The sequence below is a fragment of the Microtus oregoni genome, unplaced genomic scaffold (genome assembly GCF_018167655.1).
Source record: "Microtus oregoni isolate MIOR12 unplaced genomic scaffold, Mior012 000016F_ref0000370, whole genome shotgun sequence".
NCBI lineage: Eukaryota > Metazoa > Chordata > Mammalia > Rodentia > Cricetidae > Microtus > Microtus oregoni.
The window spans coordinates 3,352,781-3,374,838 of NW_024543075.1; the positions used below are offsets into that span (position 1 = coordinate 3,352,781).

Genomic DNA, 22,058 nt, shown 5'->3' on the forward strand with positions numbered 1-22,058 from the left:
ATAATGGACAACAATAGGGTTGGTTTGCTGCTTGGGGCTTAAGTTTTGGAGGTTCTATACCATGCCCATTGGGCTCATGCTTAGGACCTGTGACAAGACCACTCATCACAGCACGAGTGTATGGTGAGCTAAAACCCCTAGCCTCATGGATGAGAAGCAAAAGAAAGAAAAAGGAAAGGCTAGTAACTCAACAGTCCTTTCAAAGGCATGCTCCCAGTGACCCAGGATCTTCTACCAGACCCCATTCCATAAAGATTCTACCACCTCCCCATAACCCACATGGGGGACCAAGCCTTCAACACATGCGCCCTTCAGGTAACACCAAAGATGACTGTCAACCTGACATGATCTACATACAATGTAGGAGACAAACTCTTGACATGTCTAGGGGGTTTCTGGATTCGGTTGGTTGAGATGTAAATACCCATCCTGAATATGGGAATCACCATCTCATGGGCTGAATAGAAAAAAAATGAAGCTGGGTTCCAGCATTCATCTCTCTCTCTCCTTCCTCTGGACCTAATGTGACCGGCTGCCCTGTGCTCCTGCTTCAAGCCTTCCCAATCTTGATGGACCGTAGCCCCCAATGGTGAGTCAGACCAACCCTTCCCTATGCTGCTTTTGTTGGGTATTTGGTCACGTGAAGAGTGACTAACATGCCACGGAAGGCATCAGTGTGAGCTTTCTGATACAGTTCCTTGGGTTGCTAGGGCTGTGTGTGTGTTTGCCTTCCCAGCCTCTGGTAGTCCATCTCCTCTCCAGCCTGGATCGTCTGTGTTGACTTCCACATCTTAGTTTAGTGTTTCATCCTCTCCCAGGATCTTTCCCCTTCTGTCTGTCACTTAAGCCCACCATAGTAGCTAATTTCTCAATGTTGTGACCAAATACAAGAAGCCACTTAAGGGATGAAGGGCTTGTGTTGGCTCATTGTTTCAAAGCTACAGTCCATCATGGGGAAGGTTTGGTGGCGGGCCACTCTATGGCCAGTGGTTGTACTTCCCGGTGGACCAGAATCAGAAAGACTTAGGTAGAGAGAGGGCTGGACTATACAACCCTCAAGGTTGATCCCTCAGTGATCCACTTCTTCCAGCAAAGCCCCATCTCTTAAAGGTTCCACCACCTCCCTAAACAATGCCCCACAGTCAAAGACCAAGGGTTGAAACGGATGGGCCTGTGAACCACATTTCACACCCAGATACACACACACACGTACACACACACACACGCACACACACACACACACCCTGAGCTTTTGTTTTTCTTTTTTATCTTTTCCATTATCAGAGTTTTCAGTCCTAAAAAAGAAAATCTCCATTTGGTTCGCCTTAATATTCTTTCTTCATTTGCATTTTAGTTTGTGTGTATGGGTATTTTGTTTGAATATATGTCTATGTACCACTTGTGTGTCTGGTGCCTGGAGATTATTGTGCCAGAAGAAGGCACTGGAGTCACAGATGGTTGTGAGCTACCATGTGGGTGCTGGAAATCCAACCGGGGTTTTCCGAAGGAGGAGCAAGTGCTCTTAACCTCTGAGCCATCTCTCCAGCCCTATTCCTTGGTATTTTTATATCTTTATTTGGATTCTCTGTTCTTTGTTGAGCCTCTGTGTGTATTTTAAGCTTGCCTCTGTCTCGCCCCCATGGAAGCCTTTTTCACAGAGGCTGCGTTACGGTCTTGGCTGAGGAATCAGACTGTGGTGTCTCAGTATTGACCTCTGCTGATCACCTTTGACTTCAGCTGGAGAGCTTCCTGGTTCTTGTACTGATCTCTTAGCAAAGCCTGTGTTTTACAGGTTCTGTTGAGAGACTCTGGAGCTTAAAACTCTCTCTCTTTTTTTGGAAAATATTAGCATTTAGTTAATTTCCTTGGGTGGCTTCCAGCCACCAGGACACAGGCACCTCCAACACCCTTTATCTTCTCTTCAGCTCTTCTGCTGAGAAATTTGGCTTTCGCGGTGACAGGCTGCCTAGGGGGTTTTCCCTTCCCCAGAACTTTGTAGTAGCCTGATCGTAGAAACAAAACCCCAGTCTTGTTCTTTGCAGCGTTGACCCGTGTCTGCTCACTGACCAGTGTCCACAATTTATCCAGGTTGACAATTGGGCAGAAGCTCTGGTTCCACTTTAAATGATAATGTCTCATACCAACTTTCCCAAAGTAACCTGGGTGATATTTGCTGAAGTTGATCTGCGGTGATGCGTGCCTCCAGCATTCCCACAGCCTCCTAGCTGCTTGAGGTGTTTACCGATGCAGCCGTGACCATGGCTCATGTGACCCTGCAGTTTCTGGGTCTTCCTCAGTCCAGAGGGCATGGTGGCAGCTGAAAGGAAAGACAGAGTTAAAACTCTTTTGCTTGGCTTCCTGTAGCACTGATTCATCAGGAGGAGGCTCACACTCACTCCAGGTATCTGAGCGCCCGAGTGGTCTCTGCTCATTGCTCACATGGGTCTGTTTCTCGCTGACGAGGGTGGGACAAGGTATCTAGTTACAAGTCTTCACAAGTCCGCCATTGACCCTGTAGAGGCTTGGTCACCAGTGAGGTGAGCCGAGAGGGAAGAATGGATGTGTGGTAGGGGCGGGAGGAGGATCCATGCATCCACACAGCCTTCACTGAAATCTCACTGGCCTAAAGGGAAGAAGGGATGGTGCCTCGCTGAGACGAAACCTTAGCTCCACCAGCCTCTACTGTCCTTGGTGCACTGTTTTTTCTGTGGTTTTGTTTGACTGAACTAAGGCAGCTCTCTCTCTCTCTCTCTCTCTCTCTCTCTCTCTCTCTCTCTCTGTGTGTGTGTGTGTGTGTGTGTGTGTGTGTGTGTGTGTGTTCTTTTTTATTTGGGGAATAAAGGATTGAGGATTGGGACAAGATCTTGCTGTGTAGCCCTGCCTAGTCTGGTACTTGTTATGTAGGTTGTAGACAAGGTCACACAATGTAGCCCAGGCTGGGCTGGTCTCGAACACATGAAAATCCCTCATTTTCTCAAGTGCTGGGAATGCGTACACGAGTTGCTATGTCTGGCTAGTTCTCCATTTTTTCTAGGGTGCCCTTTTTTTCTCATCACTTCAGCTCTAGAAAGCAAGATTTCATCCCCCTGCCTGTTGCTTCTCTTCTATTGGTGTTTCACTCTGCTCACCTTCTCGGCTCCATGGCTGGGACATGGAAGACCACCTGCTGAGGTCACCACCCCACTAAAATATAATCCCAGGGGACTCACCCCTATGAGAGCAAGGATCCTGACTGGCTTTGCACTTCAGTCGATGAAAGGGAAGTTTTTAAGTTGAGGAAATGGGCCAGAATGAAGAGTCAGTGAGTTTGGTCCTCAGCGCCTCTCTGCGGTGCCCCCCAGATTCCTAACTCAAGATCTGGCAACATCATGCTGGACCTGTCTGCTCTGTCTAGCAAGCTTCTGACTCCACCTTGAGCTCTCCTGTCAGGAGCCTGCAGACTGTGGATAGAGGTAGCACAGTTTGAAAGAGAAACCACCCGCTCCTGCTACAGGCTCACATGTTAAACGTGCGGGTCCAGCCGGCACTACCATTTTAGGTATTTAGCTTGAGCTCGCCTCCTCTCCCTGGAAACTGAAGAGATTCCTCCCGGGGAACCAGCTGCCATAGTTTGAATACAAAATGTCCCCACTCCCCCAGCTCATGTGCTGAACACATGCTCCTCACCTTGGAAAGTTCTGGAAACATTAGAAGGAGCCTAGCTGGTGAAAGTAGGTCACTGCCACGTGCCTTTGAAAGTGGTACCTTCCCTCTCTGCTTCCTGTCTGCCATGAGAGCAAGACTTTTCTCTGCTACACACTCCTGCTATCGTGATGTGTCCGAGTGACCACAGACCAAATGGACCCTCTGAAAACATGAGCCAAAACCAGCCCTTCCTCCTTCAGGTTGTTTGTTAGATACGGGTACTTTATCACAACAATGAAGAAAGCTCACACTTCATCTACTTCCTTGTACTGGTTTGGATCCCTCTGATACTGTCCTCCTCTCTCTACTGTCCAGTCTTAAACATAGGGCCTTTTCTATGCTCTCCAAATCCATGACTATGAGTGGCAGATGTGTCCGTCTCTTGTGAGCCACTTCTCAGCGCTGAAGGGACCCCCCCACTATCTCTCCACACTCTTCCTCCCTGTTCACAGGGAGCCCTTCATGCCCTCCAACTGCCTTACTTTACTTAATAACCTGTTTTTCTCTCCTGAATGTTTTTAATGGGCCCCATCACAGGTGTGTGTGTGTGTGTGTGTGTGTGTGTGTGTGTGTGTGTGTGTGTGTGTGTTGTCCACGTGGATATGGCCTTCCTAGTCTCTGCAGTTCTCCCTAGGCCTATGGATCACCGGCTCCATAGTCACCATTTGGTTGTCCTAAAAGCCTGCGGTTTAGAGAGCCGAGGAGTAGTCCCAGTGTGTACACTGTGGGCTCACTGGGCATCTCCGCTGCTAATGGAGGATCGAGAGGATCTCTGCACACCATAGCAGAGTGCAGAACCAATGACAGTTGGGGATCTTCCCAAGAGCATTGTAAGGAGGCCTGATTTGCTGTTGCTTTCTATTCCCCAGGCAGGGATTGTAAGCCTGAATAAACAAAGAAGCATGTGTATAGAATGTCATGGGGACGATGGCAAAGTCCTAAGGCTGGAAAACCATGGCTGAGGTTTTCTCAAGGGACCCCCTAAGATCTCAGAATCAGGGTCACCTACAGTGACTTCATGGTGTTAGTGGCAGGATCAGAGAGGGGAGACAAGGAGGCAAGGAAGAAGAGAAGAGCCTTGCCCAGAGCCCAGGCCACTCCTGTCCTGGCCAGAATGCCCATGCAGGGCCCAGGGGGGTTCACTTCAGGAAGAGGAGCAACAGAACTGAGCTTGGCCTCCGCTGGCCGTCCTCTGGCCTTTAGGCAGTTCCCAGGGTTGCTGGGGTCCAGAGAGACTCAGACTGTACGACCTTTCTGCTAGAATCTCGCCCTCCCCGCTTTGGACCAGGGACCCAGGAGTTTCAGGAACACCCGAGCTCTTTCTCACACAGCCTCTGCTTCACCCAGGTGTCCGCTGGGTGGGGCCAGGTTGTCTAGACTGTGGGGCTCCTCAGCCTCCAGCTTTTGTCCCTGGAGCACTTGGAATAGAAGAGAAGGCCTCACACAAAAAGCTGTTTGCCTTTCCCCCAGATCTGCAACAATACTTAGGCTGGGAGGCACCCTTGAGGCCCCAGGCCCACCAGCTAGAGGCTGCTGGTCCTCATCAGCTTGAGAGTAAAGAGTGAATAGGGACAGACTCTAGAAGCTGTATTTCCTGCTGAGAGGATGGGGGCTTTGGGAAGGGAGCTTAGGCATAGAGCATTTAGATAAGTGGGTGGGGGGCTTGTGGGGGCATGATACTGGATGGGGGTATATCTCTGGCACAGACTCAGAAGAGACAGGCAGGATGTGTTGAGGTGGAACCTGGCCATGCTAGGAGGTCTCAGGTGGGAAGCCAGACCAACTGGGCATAGGCAGGATATAAGTGAGCTCTGGGGCAGGACAGAGGAGGGCACCTGGTGCATCCACCTGGCCCAGCTCCCCAAACTCTCCATTGAACACCCTGTGCCTTCCTCAGTGTCCCCAGACCCCCTTTCTTGGACCATCCATACTCCAGCCCTCTAGCCTGTCTAGGCTCCCCACTTCATCTGGCCGGTCTCTCACCATCCCATCCCTGCCATCCATGGGCCAAGCATCTGGCTTGCCACTTGCCACCAGATTCCCACATCTGTGTTAATTTTACACAGTTTTCGTGCTAACTTTATTTTGGCTTTGGTCGTGGGTCACTGTAAGATGCTCAGACCTGTCTTGGGATGAGATCTAACTTCAAAAGAAGCAGCGATAGTCGCCAGTTTCCCTTCCTGTGGGTGCAGTCTCAGGAACTGATCAGAGGTAACACAGGGGTGCATTTGGTCTCCCGGGTGCCCAGGCCCAGCTACAAACCCCAGTGCTTAAGGCTGCTTCCCCTCCTCATTAACCTTCGTGCTCCACACACGGGGGCACACACATGGTGAGGAACGCTGTCTCTGATGACTAAGTAAGAGCCTGCCAGCCTTGGCTCCCATCCACCTAGGCCCCTTGAGCAGCCGGCCCCCGGCCTGGCCTCCACAGCACTCCCCCTTCTTGGTGGGAGCTGGGCAGTGTTGCCTCTCAGTAGCCTGGGAACACCTCTCCCCTGGGCCTGCCCAACTCCACCTGAGACAACATCCTGGCCTCGATAAAGCCTAAGGGCGCACGCCAAGCTAAGCGGCTTATCAACCACAATGCAACCGCACCCAAGAGGAGCCACACAAAACGTAGATAAGGGGACAAGCTGGTGGGTGGTGTTCCCAGATATCCATCAAGACCAGTGCCAGAGCCTGGCAGGCCCCTCTGCCACCTTAGAGGGGGGGAGCCTCAGGTTTCAACCCCTCTTTTCCCTACACCCCATACCTGCTGGGATCATTTTGGAGCTGTGTGCAGATGCAGGACAGCTGCCCTGGGGGATGGCTCACCACTCGTTGCAGTGGCTGAGCCGAGGGGCACCCATCAGCTGGAGGGAATCACCAGGTGTCTTTGATTGTCTTCTTGAACAACAGTCCCTTCTTAGACTTCCCTCTGTCTCTGCTCCCTGGCCAGGCACAGCAGGCAGACGGCTCTAAGCAGGGCAATGGGGAGGTGGGTGTGAGTCCAGCTCTGCCGGGATTTGCTAGGTATCTTTAGGTCTTGGTTTCCCCAGACATAATGACAATGTTGAGGTAGCACCGTAAAGGCCTCTGATGTCCCCTCAGGGCCAGGGAGTGTCACCACCACCACCTTCACCCCCGCCCCCACCACCATGGTCACCCCAGCCCCCCACACACCCAAGCTGTCATGAGCTTGAGGCTCCAGTCTTAGGGAAGGGAAAGAGAGAGTTGGTAAAGGTGGGCTTCCAAGGCTACCAACAGCCTTGCGTGGCGGACACTCCTCAGCCTCCACCAGGATCAAGGCCTGTGGGACAGGACTGACTCTCCTTGGGAACTGCCTTGTTCAAGGTCATATTCCGTCTTCAGCACCTGCTAGAGGGAAGGCACAAGACCAGTACTGGAGTCTCTGGAACTCCATTGCTTGTCTTATACCAGGTTCTATGTGTAACATCGTGAAAGTGTGCCATGAACCCCGCCTAGACACTTCATAGTCCTGCGCCTCGGGTACTATGGAGAGTGGGATACCATGCTGCTCTAGGGAGATATGTGATGCATGAGACCCCCTCTGGTCTGAGCTCCACCCTGGTGTCCTTGGTGCACCAGGCAGGCACGGGCAGACCGTGTAAGAAGTCTTTGCCTGATGAAGGCATGGTGGATATGGCCTTGTCTTAGGAAGTGGTCCGTGGAGCAGAAGGTGCAGGTTCACTCCTCTAAGGTCTGTAGTGAGAGGATGGGGTTGGGGACCAGGTACCCCAGACTCCCCTATACTCAGGGACCTGTCCCCAGTCATGCTCATGCCCCCACCCCATCTCACACCTCCCCTCCTCCCTTCCTGACCTCCTCAGGGCACTTGGCTAATTACACAGCTCATTGACTTGACTTGGGCCCTGCTTGACAATTATCTTTCCACATTGTCCTGGCTTGTCCCCTTAGACACCCCTTTCTCCCTTCACGTGGAAGGCTTGAGGTGCTCCTGGGCTGAGAATCCATTGAACCCTCACTTCCGTTCTGGCCAGACAAGGGGCTGTAAGAGGTAGCCAAGCTGTGAGGAGGTGTACACTGTGTGAATGGAGCATGTGCAACAAGATTCGAAGGGCTGGGACGCAGAACAGAAGACCGCTGGGTGGCATGGGGGCCTGGCTGGACAAGGGTCCTCACCGCTATGCTCACCGTGCAAAGGGCAGGGAAAGGACGGAGTGTCCATGAGGATCAGATAGGGGTTCCCGGACATGTTGCCTTTCCCACTGCTCTGACAAAATACTTGACAAAGCTACCTAAGAAAAGATTCGTTCAGGCTGACATTTAAGGGTCCAGTCCGTCGTGGTGGAGAAGACACAGTGGCGGGAATGGGAGGCTGCCGCTCACATTGCATCTGCAGCTAGGAAACAGAGAGAAATGGGTGTGGCACTCAGCTCACTTTCTCCTCTATCCGTCTTAGGACACCAGCCCACCGAGTGGTGCTGCACGCACTCAGGGTGGGTTTTCCCACCTCAGTTGACCTAATCTAGAAATTCCCTCACAGACAAGCCCAGAGGTTTGTCTCCTGTCAGGTTGGCATCAGTATTAGCTATCTCCATGGAGATGCCTCATCCCAGGATGACCTTTGATGCTGATGGCCTCGGCAGCCTGGCCTCAGAAGTGAGGGACTAGTTATATACTCAGCTATATATGCCCAATTATATATCCCTATGCTTTTATGCCTTCTTCCAAGATACACCTGCTAAGGAGAAAGAAGTGAGTTGGACACTTGGAGCAGTGACCACTGGTCCTGATACATAGCATGCCACCCAGGAGGGCCAGGGCACTAGCCACATGGAATGACAGTTGCACCCTTGTACTTCTGACCGGGGCTAGGATGGGTAGAGTCAGAACAACTTAGTTCCTATACCAGAGCTTTGGTTGGTTCCAGATGACTTGAACACAGGCATCTAGAGAATCCTGCCTTGGCCAGCCTACCTTCCTGGTGGGCAACACGCACACACATACACACACACACACACTCACACACACACACACACACACACACACACACACTTGATTCTAACAATCAGCCAGCTTTTTGCACAACCAGGTTCACACGACTTTACTTCCAAGATCCCAGAAGTAGATAACCAAGTATCCAACAGATAACTGGACAGGCGAAGCAATCCTCTTGTCTCGTGTGTGGTCATCCCCATGAGAGGACATTACTCAGCCTTTAAAGGACATTCATCATGGATGACCATCAAGGATGCTGCCCTAAATCTAGCAGGATTCCTTGAGGTCCTTGTAGTTGTCAGATTCATAGAAACAGAAAAACAGATAGCGTGTTGGGGACTGGGGGATCAATACTTGACAAAATCAGGGTTCCAACTTTTAAAAAATGGAAAATTCTAGAAGTGAATGACGGTGATAGTTGCACAACATTGTGAATGGATTTATACCACTGGCGTGTGCACTTAGACCTGGGTTCAATGGGACGCCGCTTTCCCAGGCCCTTTTGTGTCTAATATCATGCTCTGTAACATGGTGAAGTACGCAGAGTATGAAACACAGCCTTGCGATCATGTTACGTGCACAGTTCCATAGCACTGGGTACATTCACACGGCTGTGTGCCTGTATTACATTCATCCACAAACCTCCCTTGTGTGCCCAAACTGGACACTGAGGCTGGATTTGAGCTATGGTGGTACTAGCTACTCACAGTCCGCACAGGATAAAAATGTCCACTGTACAAAGGTATGAATGGAGGGATCGAGTGAGGAGACAGACAGAAATATCTTTTCCCTGCCTGACATTGTGTCAGATGCTCTTAACAACGAGGGACCAGTAAAGAGCTAATAGAAGCAGGAGGAGAGGGAAGGAGAGAGGAAAAGGAGGAAAGGGTAGAGGGAAGAGACAGGGTCCCTGAGACTTATTGGTCCAGGCCACTCTACCACAGAAGGACTCAACCTGAGGCCACATGAATAAGTAGCCTGGGGCCTTTCTGTGGGCCTGTGGTGGACCCACGTGCAGCTGGAAGAGTTTTGAGTTATTCATTCCTCCTCTGGCTCAGTAAGCATTGACCAAGCCATGACCTTGAGCCACTGGCCACTGTGCCCCTGCAAAGTTCATTCAATGTGAGAAGAACCTTGTGACCAGTCTATGGTTTGTGCAGGTCTGAACAACTTAACTTGGGTACCTGGAGGAAGACTAGCCCGAGCCTCCAAACCAGCACTGGCGATTGTCAGCAGGTCGAAAGGTACTTGAAAGACACCCTGTGGATGATAAAGGTGTGTGCCTGCTGTTGGGGTTAGCCTAGGATTTCTTCCGGCTGACATGGGTGGTTCCAGTTTCCTAGGACACCCTGAGTCATGGGCTACAGCCCAGCCAGGGTTCAGGGCCTATGAGCCGTGTACCTTGGCATGCACACTAGCAAAAGACACGCTTATTCATAGAAAAGGAGAATATCTTCTTCTGCCACCCTCCTCCTTCAGAAAACAAACTTTGGGTTTATCTTTCCTTGGGACATGGGAACCAGCATTGGGTGGAGACAGACTGGCTCAGACCAAGGATTCAGACAGAACAAGAACAACAGAGTGGACCAGGTGACTCTGCAGCCATGCTCAGCCCCTGATCCCACTTCAGGCCAAGAGGGAAGGTAAGGAGAGGGCAGTAGAAGACCCACACTGATGGACACTCTAGGAAATGACACGAGAACCAGACGTGAGGCCTCCTCAATCCTATACCTTCTTGAAGGGAACTCCAGGAGAAAAGGGGCACCACTCCAGCTCCTTACCCAGTATCCTGGGAAGCTTAGCCCTCTTCTGAACCCAGGAAAGAGAGAAAGTAATCACGGTCTCTCAGTAATGCCAGCCAAAGCCTAGGAGGACACTGGGCACCACCCTCGGGCTAGAGGGCGTGGACCAGACATGGGGTCATCCTCAGCTGTCTCCTGGACTGGAGACGGGGTGGCTCTGCTTGACTGCCTGGGAACATCCTGGTACCATTAACATCTGCCTGACCCTAGACATGCTGCATTGCTAGGACTGTGCCTGGAGCTGGGGGGCGGGGAATGGGAGCAGGTATGAGAGGCGAACCAGATCTCAATTCACAGGAGGGGGCGGCCAGCAAATCTAGTGACCACACAGGCTGAGGAGTGTGAGAATAAAATGGAGGATGGAGGGGATCTCCCTGGCCCTGGGAGGTGGGGGGCACAGCTGTGTCCACCACAGTGTAAGAGAAGGAGGCCAAGTATAGGGAGCAGGAAATATGGGGGAGCTGAGACATCAGAGCAGGGGCCATAGACAGGATCCTCCCTGGGGGCAGAGCTGACCACTTTACCTCTGGGCTCTGGCTGGGGCCATGTCAAAGGCTGCATGAGCTGGGGGTTTATAATTGGCCCACAGTGGTCTCACAGTCCCCACAATAGTTCTGCAGCTCCCACGGTCCTCCCGCGGTCCCCCCACAGACTCTTAGACCATACACCTGGCTTGGAATTCGGTATGGATGCCCTAAGTCCATCTCCCCAGGCTAACTGTTTGTCCGCTCACACCTTGCCACTTGTCACCCTGTGTGGCTCCCACACCATTAATTCAAACTACCAAGGTGTGCGCACACTGCATTCACAACCAAACAGGAGCGGAGTCACAACCTGAAAGCAGGACTCCTGACAGCCGTGGTCAGGCCCCAGTCGAGGACCTGAAATCACAGTGACGGTCTGGAGTATGTGGCCCTGCCATGGAGCCCCCAAACTCACATCCACTTTGGGGCTCCTTAAGCCCTGAAACCACCCCCCATGGCTGCCCTTCATTCTCTTCAATAAGTTAACATGTTTGATGACACGGATCTCTCTTCTGAGATAACTCTAAGGGACACAGTCACTCTGTCCTGAAAGAACTCTCAGAACCAGATAGTGTCAGCTCATGGCTTGAAGGGAAAGTGCCAGAATCGTAGGGACTGAGACAGTCAAGGAACGAGAGGAGATCCTGTGTCCCCACAATGGGGACGGTTACACAGAGGAACCATGTTTGTACTCAGGGCTAGACCAGTTACCTTACTTAGCTGTAAGATTTGTCGGGTTTTGTCAGGCGGTGGTGGTGCACACCTTTAATCCCAGCTCTCGGGAGGCAGAGGCAGGTGGATCTCTGTGAGTTTGAGGCCAGACTGGTCTATAGAGCTAGTTCCAGGACAGGCTCCAAAGCTACAGAGAAACCCTGTCTTGAGAAACAAAAGCAAACAAACAAAAAAGATTTGTCAAGGTTTGTTTTTCGTTTTTTATTGATTTTATTGAGCTACACATTTTTCTCTGCTCCCTTCTCTTCCTCTCCCCCCTCTTCAACCCTCTCCCAAGGTCCCCATGCTCCCAATTTACTCAGGAGATCTTGTCTTTTTCTACTTCCCATGTAGATTAGATCCATGTATGTTTCTCTTAGGGTCCTCATTGTTGTCTAGGTTCTCTGGGATTGTGATTTGTGGGCTGGTTTTCTTTGCTTTATGTCTAAAAACCACTTCTGAGTGAGTACATATGATAGTTATCTTTCTGGGTCTGGGCTACCTCACTCAATGTGATGTTTTCTAGACCCACCCATTTTCCTGTAAAATTCAAGATGTCATTATTTTTTTCTGCTGTGTAGTGCTCCATTGTGTAAATGTACCACATTTTCCTTATCCATTCTTCAGTCAAGGGACATTTAGGTTGTTTCCAGGTTCTGGCTATGGATTTATCAGGTTTTAATTAAGTCGTATGTAATGGTGCCATCCCCACTAAATGCTCTGCATGGTGGCGGGGGGGGGGGGGTGTGACCCCTCATTCCCTGGAAACTCCAAGTGTCCAGCAAGCCCTTGAGAACCAAGGCTGGACCCACAGTATCTCACCTACTGCCAGGCCCCCTAAGTGCTACTCAGAAGGGCCTTCCAAAGGTTCCAGGTATCTATCCCTAGCCCTCTCCTCCTGCCAACACACACACATACACACACTCACTAACTCCTGTCCAGTTTCACGTAGCCTCTAGGAGAAACATGCCCCCTCTTCTGTTTCACTAATTGGCCCTTCATCTGGCCTAGCCTGGCTGGACAGACAGTGGCTCTCACCCTGATGCCCACCTTCCTCCTCCCATAAGCCTTTTCACCACCGGCCTCCAGTCCCAAGCCTATGCTCTCCTGGCAAGGTCTGCCCCAGGCCCATACCTGAGGGTTGTCCAGGAAACCTTCCCTGATCCTTCAGGGACCCTGCATCACCAGGCCTGCCCACCTAGGGAGGCAAGAGGACTCTGATCAAGATGAGTGCTGACTGCAGACCAGAACCCCTGCTCCTACACCACCACACATCCTTATCTTGCAGCCGGACCCACAGGTCATGAGTGAGTGGTTAAGTTGGTTGGGCTGATCTAGGGTTAGCCTGGGAGGGGAGTTACCCATGAAGTGTCTGTAAGGGGCTGGGACTACCCTGATGACACTGATCTGTGCCCTCAAAACCACAAACCCAGATCTGTGTCTAAGTTGTTCCCTCACAGGGCAAGAGGGAGAGTCAGCTGGACCTAAAGGTCGGTCTCCCACTATGCACACTGGCATTGAAAGGGGCCCCGTGACAACCTGCCCATTCCTACAGTTTTACCCACCAATTAGAAGAGGACTTGGCACTAGGACAGCCCAACGATGGAATCCTGTGCTGGCCAGGCAGGTGTCATCCTGGTGACTCCTTTGAATGTGACTCAGACTGTTCGTCTTTTCCATGACTCCGTATAGATATTCGTGTGAGCTAGTGGACAACTGATTCCCACCCTGGCAGCCCCTGCTTCCGAGATAGGCCAAAGCAGTTAGCAGAGCCTACAGTGGGCCCCACCCCAGAAATCCAAGCCTTCAAGGCCCTGTGTGGTTAGTGAAGAGGCTGTCCACCTCTGACTCACAAACAGGATCTTGCAGGAGGCTGATGAATGACAATCCTGGGTAGGTTCCCATTCCAGAGGCCTGGCTGACACTGTCAAGGGACTTAAAGCCCCTAAGTTAAGAAGACTAGCTCCTTGGCCCTTCCATGTGCTCTGTAGCCATAAGAGGACAGAGAAGCAAGGCTAAACCTGTTTGTACCTAGGCCCCAGGGGAGAAGGGTCTTGAGACCCTAGGGCTGTGCTGGAGTCCTCTGGCACCATGGGAGCCAGAGCTGTTGAGGGAGACCACAGCCTGAAGCTTGCAGCCTGCAGCCCACTCTAGGATTCCAGAATGGTCTGGGGCTCAGGATCATACAAGGAGGGCAGGCAGAGAACCCCACATCACAAGTCAGGCTGTCTCACACAATGAGGGTTACTCAAGAAAGCTGGATCTGGGAGCCTGAGGTTAGGCCTAGTGAGACTCTGTCCCAACCATGGTGGGGCTGAAAGGGCTTCTTCATCTATCGGGGGAAAAACACCGAAGAACACCCTTGGCCCTTCACCATGCCTATACTGTGGAAAAGGGTGGTGTGGAGTAAGACAAACTCCAGGAATGACATAAACAGGGACACAGAGACAGACAGAAATAGGACACAGTGAAAGAGACAGAAACCAAAAAGATGGGCAGGGATACAGGGAGGCACAGAGACAAAAAAAATAGAGGGAGACACAGAGACAGAGATAGAAAGACACTGAGAGAGAAAGCTGGGGAGACATGGAGGCAGAGTAGCACAGAGAGACAGACAGCATAGGGACAGACACAGAGGCACATAGAGAGATAGAGTCAGACAGAGATAGTGGTGAGAATCCAGAGACAGAGACACAAATGGACAGAGACAGACACAAAGAAAAACGAAGAGGGGCATAGAGACACGGAAGTCAAAGTCAAAGAAAAAGGAGATGCGGAGATGTAGGCCAAGATGACAGCTGATCCCCTCCCTTCACACCAACATCGTCGGCAGAGGCCATCGGAAAGAACTGTCGTCGGCAGAGGCCAGCAGGAAGAACTGTGTCCCTCCTGCAGTTCTGCAAGGTGAGCTGGGTCCTGGGAAAGATGTCGGCCTCACACAACATGGCTTTCCCTGAAGGGTGGCAGTGGGAATGTCTGTTGTGCGTTTCGCCGCAGTTTTACATTGTCCAGTTTTAATGGTGTATTAGAGTTATGATGGAGATAGTTTCCCCACAATTAAGGCCAAAGGGGCTCCAATGAGGGGTAAGCAGGAGAGAGACACCCATGCTTGACACTGAGGCTCTCAGCGCCAAGAGAGGGGCTCCTACAGCGGCCCGGACTGTGTTCTATGTTCACAAATGTGTGGGCACAGCTGCTCATAAAAGCATTTGGCCTACATAGAACCCTTCCCCCCACTCCCAGTTTCCTTCAGGAAGCCTTCCAATCCACCCAAACCACATATGTGGTTGTTACAGCTACCATGATCATAATAACCAGGAACTGTGTATGTCTATCTACCAGGGTCATGGGCCACGGCACCTCAGACCCATGCCGTCAACCACAGAAATAGGAGCTCTTAGCTGGCAGGCAGGAGCCTGAATTCCAGATAGGGTGGGGCTCGTTCTTCCCAGGCTGTGAGCGAGTATGTCTGGCCTATCCCAGCTCTTGTGGCTGCTACCTATCCTTGTCATAGAAACATGACTGCCCTCTGGCTTCCTCTTCCCAGAGCACTCTCCTTGAGCGTGACTGTTATTTCCCCTTTTTATGAAGATCCAGTCTGTCTTAGGGTTCTTATTGCTGGGATAAAACACCGTAACCAAAAGCAACTTGGGAAGAAAGGGGTTCATTTCAGTTTACAGCTTACAGTCCAGGGAAGTGAGGGGAGGAACTCAAGGCAGGAACCTGGAGGCAGGAGCAGATGCAGAAACCTGGAAGAATTCTTACTGGCTTGCTCATGGCTTACTCAGCCTGCTTTCTTATGCACCCCAGGACCACCTGCCTAGGGGTAGCACCACCCATAGTAGGCTGGGCCCTCCCGTATCAATCACTAATAAAGAGAACCCTCCACAAGCTTACATACAGGCTGATCTTATGGGGGCATTTTCTCAGCTCATCTCAAATGACTGTAATTTGTGTCAAGTTAACAAAAAAAAATGGGTCAACACACTGAAAAATTAGATTAGGATCCACCTCCTGGCCTTATTTTAGTATGCTGACCTCCATAAAGATCTGTCTTCAAACCCAGTCACATTCTGAGGTCCTGAGGATCCCCACACCAACACAGGAATGTGGGGAAAGAACACAGTTTGAGTGCCATGGCGGGAATAAGAAAAATATCAACAGCTGAAAGAGTAACCATGGTACAGACAATGCATTGCATAAACAGCAAGGGGGGAGGCGGCTTCCAGAGGCCACCATGTGCACGGATCCCAGGCAAAGCCGCTACCAAAGCTGCTACCTGAACTTAAGATTCAGAAAACAGGAAAGATACAAAAGGAGAAGAACCAGGGTGACCAGCAGGAGTCCGGGTGCCAGGGATGTTCTGGAGCCGGTCACGTGTGTGTGCCTGTGTGGACACTCACCAGGACATGCGCCGCAGATGCCTGTGATTATCAGGCTCAATTCAACTCAGAGAAACTGCTCTAGCCTCACTTCTGCTGCTGTGATTTAAAAAAAAAAAAAAAAAGCAACGTAGGGGATAAAATGGTCCATTTCTTCTTATAATCCCAAGTTACAGTCCACGATTGAGAAAATCAAGGCAGGAACTTCAAACAGCTGGTTGTGCCACATCCGCAGTCGTGTGTGTGTGTGTGTGTGTGTGTGTGTGCGCGCGCGCGCACTTCCCCACTCACACACTGCATGATCCCCTGCCTAGGGAATGGTGCTGCCCATGGTGGGCTGGATCATCCCACGTCAATTAAGACAACCACCCATAGACATGCCCACAGGACAATCGCATTTAGACAATCCCTCACGAAAACTTTTTCCTCAGGTGATTCTAGGTTGTGTTTAGTAGACAGCTGAAGCCAAGCACCACAGAGACCTATCAACACAGTCAACTCAGGATCTCTATGGCCACAGGAGACAAGAGGCAATGTTTTTGAAGTACTAAAAGAAAAGAAATTGATACAAACATTCTAAAGTCAGATGAATTGTTTGTTTATTTGTTTTTCTCGTTGCTATGACAAAATGCCTGACAGAGGCAACTTAAAGGGGGAGGGCTAATTGTAGTTTCGAGAACACATCTCACCTTGGCAGGGAAGGCAAAGTAGCTGGGATAGCTCCATTCATGCTAACAGAAGTTAACAGCTCAGCTTGTTCATATCTTGAGGAAGAAGAGCACTCAGGATCCAGAAGAGGATTCACCCTTAACACCCGCCCGCAGTGAATCATTTCTGGTCGGTCTCAAATGCTTCATAACTCCATAGCCTCCTAAAATAGTACCACAAACTAAGGACCAAACTCACGAGTCTGTGGGGGACATTTCACACTCAACACACGTCAACCCAGCTGTGTTCGCCACAAGACATAAAACTGTCTCTTGTCTCTGAGGCTGGGGAGGATTTGGCAGAGGGTTAGAGAGCCATGTAGCGAGGGGCTCAGTACAGGAACATGCTCTGACACCTTGCAGATGTGGAGCAGGCAGAACAGAGAAGATGTCTCCACAACCTGCTGCCATTCCCTCACAAAAGGAAGACCTGGGGGAGCCAAAACCAGAGCTCACGATGCATCAGCTTCTCAGAGACAGTAAGAGTGGGTCAAAGAGCTTGGAACATTCCTTTCAAGGGAAGAAAGAAGTGTGCTGTCCCCAGACTTCTTTGGCAGCTGCTCCTGGGATCCACATCTGGCCCTGTGACTCTCCAGCTCCTCTACAGGCGAGGGTACCACTGGGATAACACAGCCACATGGTCCTCTGTGGAGTTAGCACCTCCCTGGCTTTTCCATATGGTAGTGGTGGTCTCACCCCTATCAGGGTCAAAAGAGCATGACTGGCCCCAGGAGAGGGACTCGTGGGCTCCAAGAGTGAACCAGGCACCCTGGACTCTGACCTGGCTTATCACTAGTCTTCACAGTGGGAACACAGGAGTGGGAACAGGAAGCCCTCTCCATTCTTAGGTAAACTTCTGTGGCCTGGAGCATGGCCCACTACCCCTACACACACACACACACACACACACACACACACACACACACGTACATCTGGCCGGAGCTCTGGGGGCCTGTAGTTTGGTTGAGTTCTGTTGTTTTAGATCTGAGTTGTACCTGGGCTCTGGCCTCAAGGACAGCAGGAGTATGCTGTCCAGTACAGCATATTCCTCTGCCTGTCACCCGTGACCTGGTCTCATCAGGGAGGCATCTCAAAGGCACTCAAGTTCAGTTTGCACTGGGGCCCTCTGTCCTCACCGGGGAGAGTCTGGGCAGCATAGGGTTGCTGACTAGGCCATGATCCAAATTACCCTGGGACTTCCTGTGAAATGACAGTCCCCCTGAGCTGAAGCCATGACACGCAAGCAGAGTGGCCCGTGTAGGGTCAGTGTATTCCGCAGTGTTCAGTGCAAGGTAAGAAGGTCACCATGGCCAGCTAGATAGGCCAGAAGGAAGGCTCTGTCTCCCCCCTGTTAACCTGACCTAACTGGTTTCAGGTTCCCTCCTGCAGGACTGGCCACACACTTGTCCTGTGACCGCAGTTCCCAGTGTCCACGTGCAGAGCCTGCTTCAGCTCCTATGAAGGAACAGCTGTTGGAAGCACCGGGATGACCCAAACTGACCACTTTATCCCTATCCCTCTACCCAGAGGCTGAATCTAGATCAACGGAGCCAACAGTGAAGGAAAGGGCTGTCATTACAACTGCCTTTGCCTGGGAACAAGACACAGAGCCCAGGACAAGGTCAGATGACCTTGGAACCCAGTAGCTCTCTGGAGACCCCTAAAGTCGAAGAGTAAAGATCACAAATACAGAATGACAGCTAAGCCACTCTCTGTGTCTCTGGGCTAGTAGGAACCACCCTCATCCACACAGGAAGTGTGAAGACAATCAGGTGACTCACTGACCCAGGAAACTGCCAAGCACCAATAAGCAGCATTTTGTGTCCTCATCACAGCCCCTAAGATGAGAGGATGCCATCAGGCATGGCACCAAAGAACACCTTTCAACAATTGGCAATAGAAGCCATCTGGTTGGGCCATGTTAGCAAAAGCCTGTGGAGAGAAAGAGGTTGTGTGGAAAGGGCCTGCCTGCCAAGACATGCCTGGGTCAGTCTTGGCTTTAAGCTTGAGACAGAGAAATGACACCCCTGCCCCAGATTCATGAGGTGGGCATGGTTCTGATAACAACCCCATTTGCAAGGTGGGAGTAGAGGTGGGGAACAACATCCTGAGCTGGCTGGATGTCCCAAAGACCAGGGACCGAGCTAAAGCTATGAACAGTAGAATAACACAATAGGCTTTCAGAACACATCCGTGGCTTCAAGGACCTTGATGCCTTAGGAGTAACAATAGGGGCCCATGAGCCAGGGTGGCCAGGCTGCCCCTGCCATCTTAGCTCAGTGCCAATGGGGTTGCTGGTTCACCCAGTCTTGCATCTGTGACAACCCCCTAGACAATGTCACTGGAAAGGCAGTGAAGGTTTTGAGTATTGAGCCCTCAGCATAAGATCTAGAAAGAGTCCCCATACTAAGGACACTTCTGTTGTCCTTTCTGGTTCCTCAAAGGTGCAATCTCCCTATAGGAATGCTGGCGGTATCAGCTCGACATCCCATGACTTCTTTTGGGCCATGCTCCATGCACCCAGGTTCCCTGCCCCAAACAGCTAAGGACACGGTGGCAAAGCACCAGCCAGGGTGCAGAGTCACGAGGCTGGCTCTTCCTAAGGCTCCTCTCCTCGTGTGGTCATACTGTGTGTCTATGTCCTGATGGCCTCTTGATCCATAGCCAATTACATTAGGCCCCATCATAATGACCTCAGTGTCTTTAGAGGATGGATAAATGGCTCAATGTTCTTGCAAAGGATCGGTGGCTCACACATGGTGGCTCACTGGACACCATTCCTACTGCACATTCTGGGGCTCTTTCCATGGTCTGCCAATACTGTGAAGTTTTCAGAGCCCATTCCCTCCACACAGGTCCTACTCAGCTCTGTTTTCTGGCCATCGTTGTCAGACTCAATCTGTGTAGCACAGGCCATGGAGGAGTTGGGGTGGGGTAGGGTGGCAGAATGACCAGAGTGACAAGACCTGGTCAAGCAGAGAAAAGTGGCTCAAGACCATGTGGCCTCAGGACCCCCTCTGCTAGTGGTCCAGTATACACTCTTACTCCCCCTGCCGGTAGCCCAGTACATACCTTCTAGCTCCCCCTGCTGGTAGCCCTGTATACATTCTAGCTCCCCCTGCTGGTAGCCCTGTATACATTCTAGCTCCCCCTGCTGGTAGCCCTGTATACATTCTAGCTCCCCTGCTGGTAGCCCAGTATAAACTCTAGCTCCCCTGCTGGTAGCCCAGTATACACTCTAGCTCCCCCTGCTGGTAGCCCTGTATACATTCTAGCTCCCCTGCTGGTAGCCCAGTATACACTCTAGCTCCCCCTGCTGGTAGCCCTGTATACACTCTAACTCTCTCTGCTGGTAGCCCAGTATACACTCTAGCTCCCCTGCTGGTAGCCCAGTATACACTCTAGCTCCCCTGCTGGTAGCCCAGTATACACTCTAGCTCCTCCTGCTGGTAGCCCAGTATACACTCTAGCTCCCCCTGCTCATGGCCCAGTACACACTCTCTGGTGCCCTAGCTGTTTTTATGATGAATGACTTTAAACAGTAAGGGCATAGGACAGCACCCCTCAGATTAGCATGTAGCCAGTTTTACTTTCAAATGTTCTTCCTCGAGGGAATTGGACAATATACTCACAGCTGCCCCTTTCAGTCCTGCCACAGATACAGCCTTAATCCCAAATCTAGTGCTTCCTAGGTGTTTGCCACATCCATCCATTCATTTGTTTGGTTTGTTTGTTTTTCATGAGGGGATGCATGTGTGCCACGGCACGTGTGTCGAGGTCAGAGGCCAGCTCCTGGAAGTCAGTCCTCTCTTTTCCCTATGTGGGTCCCAGGAATTTAATTCAGGTTTCCAGGCTTGGTGGCAGTTGTCTTTAACTCCAAACGATCTTACTGTATCTCAAATGTTTTATGTTTATTGCATTTGCAACTATTCAAGTAATATGGTATTGTTTTACATTTGTAGAAACTAACAGATACCACCAACCTTGAAGAGATGGCTCGGTCAGTAAAGCACTTGTAGATCAAGCATGAAGACATGAAGACAGATCAAGCAGTAAATATAATCGAGAGATTATAAGGATTATATTTAATCCCTAGAAAACATGTGCAAAAAGCTGGGGAGGGAGAGACAGGAGACCCCATACAGAGAGCCTAACCTAAGCAATATGCCCCAAGTTCAACAAAGAGACTCAAAAACAAGGTTGATAGCACCTAAGGAATGGTACCCACAGTTGACCGCTGCCCTCCACATACATCCACACACATGTGCGTGCACATGCATATAACTGCCTGTAACTCTAGCTCCAGGAGATTTAATACTCTCTTCTGGTCTCTATATAAGTATACACACACACACACACACACACACACACACACACACACACACACTTCTCTTCCCAAAGGGAGACCATTTGCGTTTTTTGCTCCCATCCATCCAAGAGCCATCACTGGCCAGCCACCAAGAGTCTCTGGCTCCCCCAGCTGCTCAATGGTAGTACTACAATCCCAGCATCCAAAGTCTGTGCTGAGCTGGACCAGGATGGATTCTGGGAAGACTTCTGAGCTGGTTTTAGCCACCACAACAGAAAAGACCTTGAGATGAGAGCAGCCCTGTCACCCCAGGTTCTGGGCAGCTGAGGTGTGCAGGAGAGTGCCAGCCAAGCAGCAAACAGGAGGCATGGGGAAGACAGGCCTTGGCAGTTTTTGTCATTGCTGCATGACAGAGTCCATCCTGACTAATACACGTTAGAAAGTTTACTTTTAAATATTAATCCTTAGATTTTGAAATTAAACCCTATTCATCATTACTGGGACTCTGGGTAGGAAAGGGGTTTCATACATAGCACCCACACACACACATGCACCCCATGTTTGAACCAATACAAGAGCAAGTAAGGGGACTGATAATTTTCCAAAGGACCACATAAGCCCATGCTGTAGGTTCATGTGGTTTGTCAGCTTTGCCCAGCAGTCTTCGAGAAACCATGTTATAGTTTGTTTATGGAGTATATATCCCCCACCCTCACCAAAATGGCTCACAGATTGGATGGTAAGGGTGTTATCTGGGAGACTCTCGGTGGGGGGTGAGACCTGGCTAAAGGTTAAAAGGGCTGAGTCCTTGCAGGATGTTATCCCTGGCCTTTGCCAGTTATGCTCAGTCAGCTTCCTGGCGAACCATGCTGTGAACAACTTGTCTCTGCCACAAGTTCCTGCAGCTTTGGTGTTCTATTCAAATGCATGGGGTCACGCAACCATGGACTGATCCTTCAAAACCCTGAGCCAAATAAA

The 22,058-nt window shown here is 50.9% G+C and overlaps 1 pseudogene; it reads right to left on the reverse strand.

Annotated features, from left to right (window-relative positions):
* Nucleotides 1-1,845: 1,845 nt before the first annotated feature.
* LOC121457624 lies at nt 1,846-2,309 on the reverse strand (annotated as a pseudogene).
* Between the last annotated feature and the right edge of the window lie 19,749 nt (nt 2,310-22,058).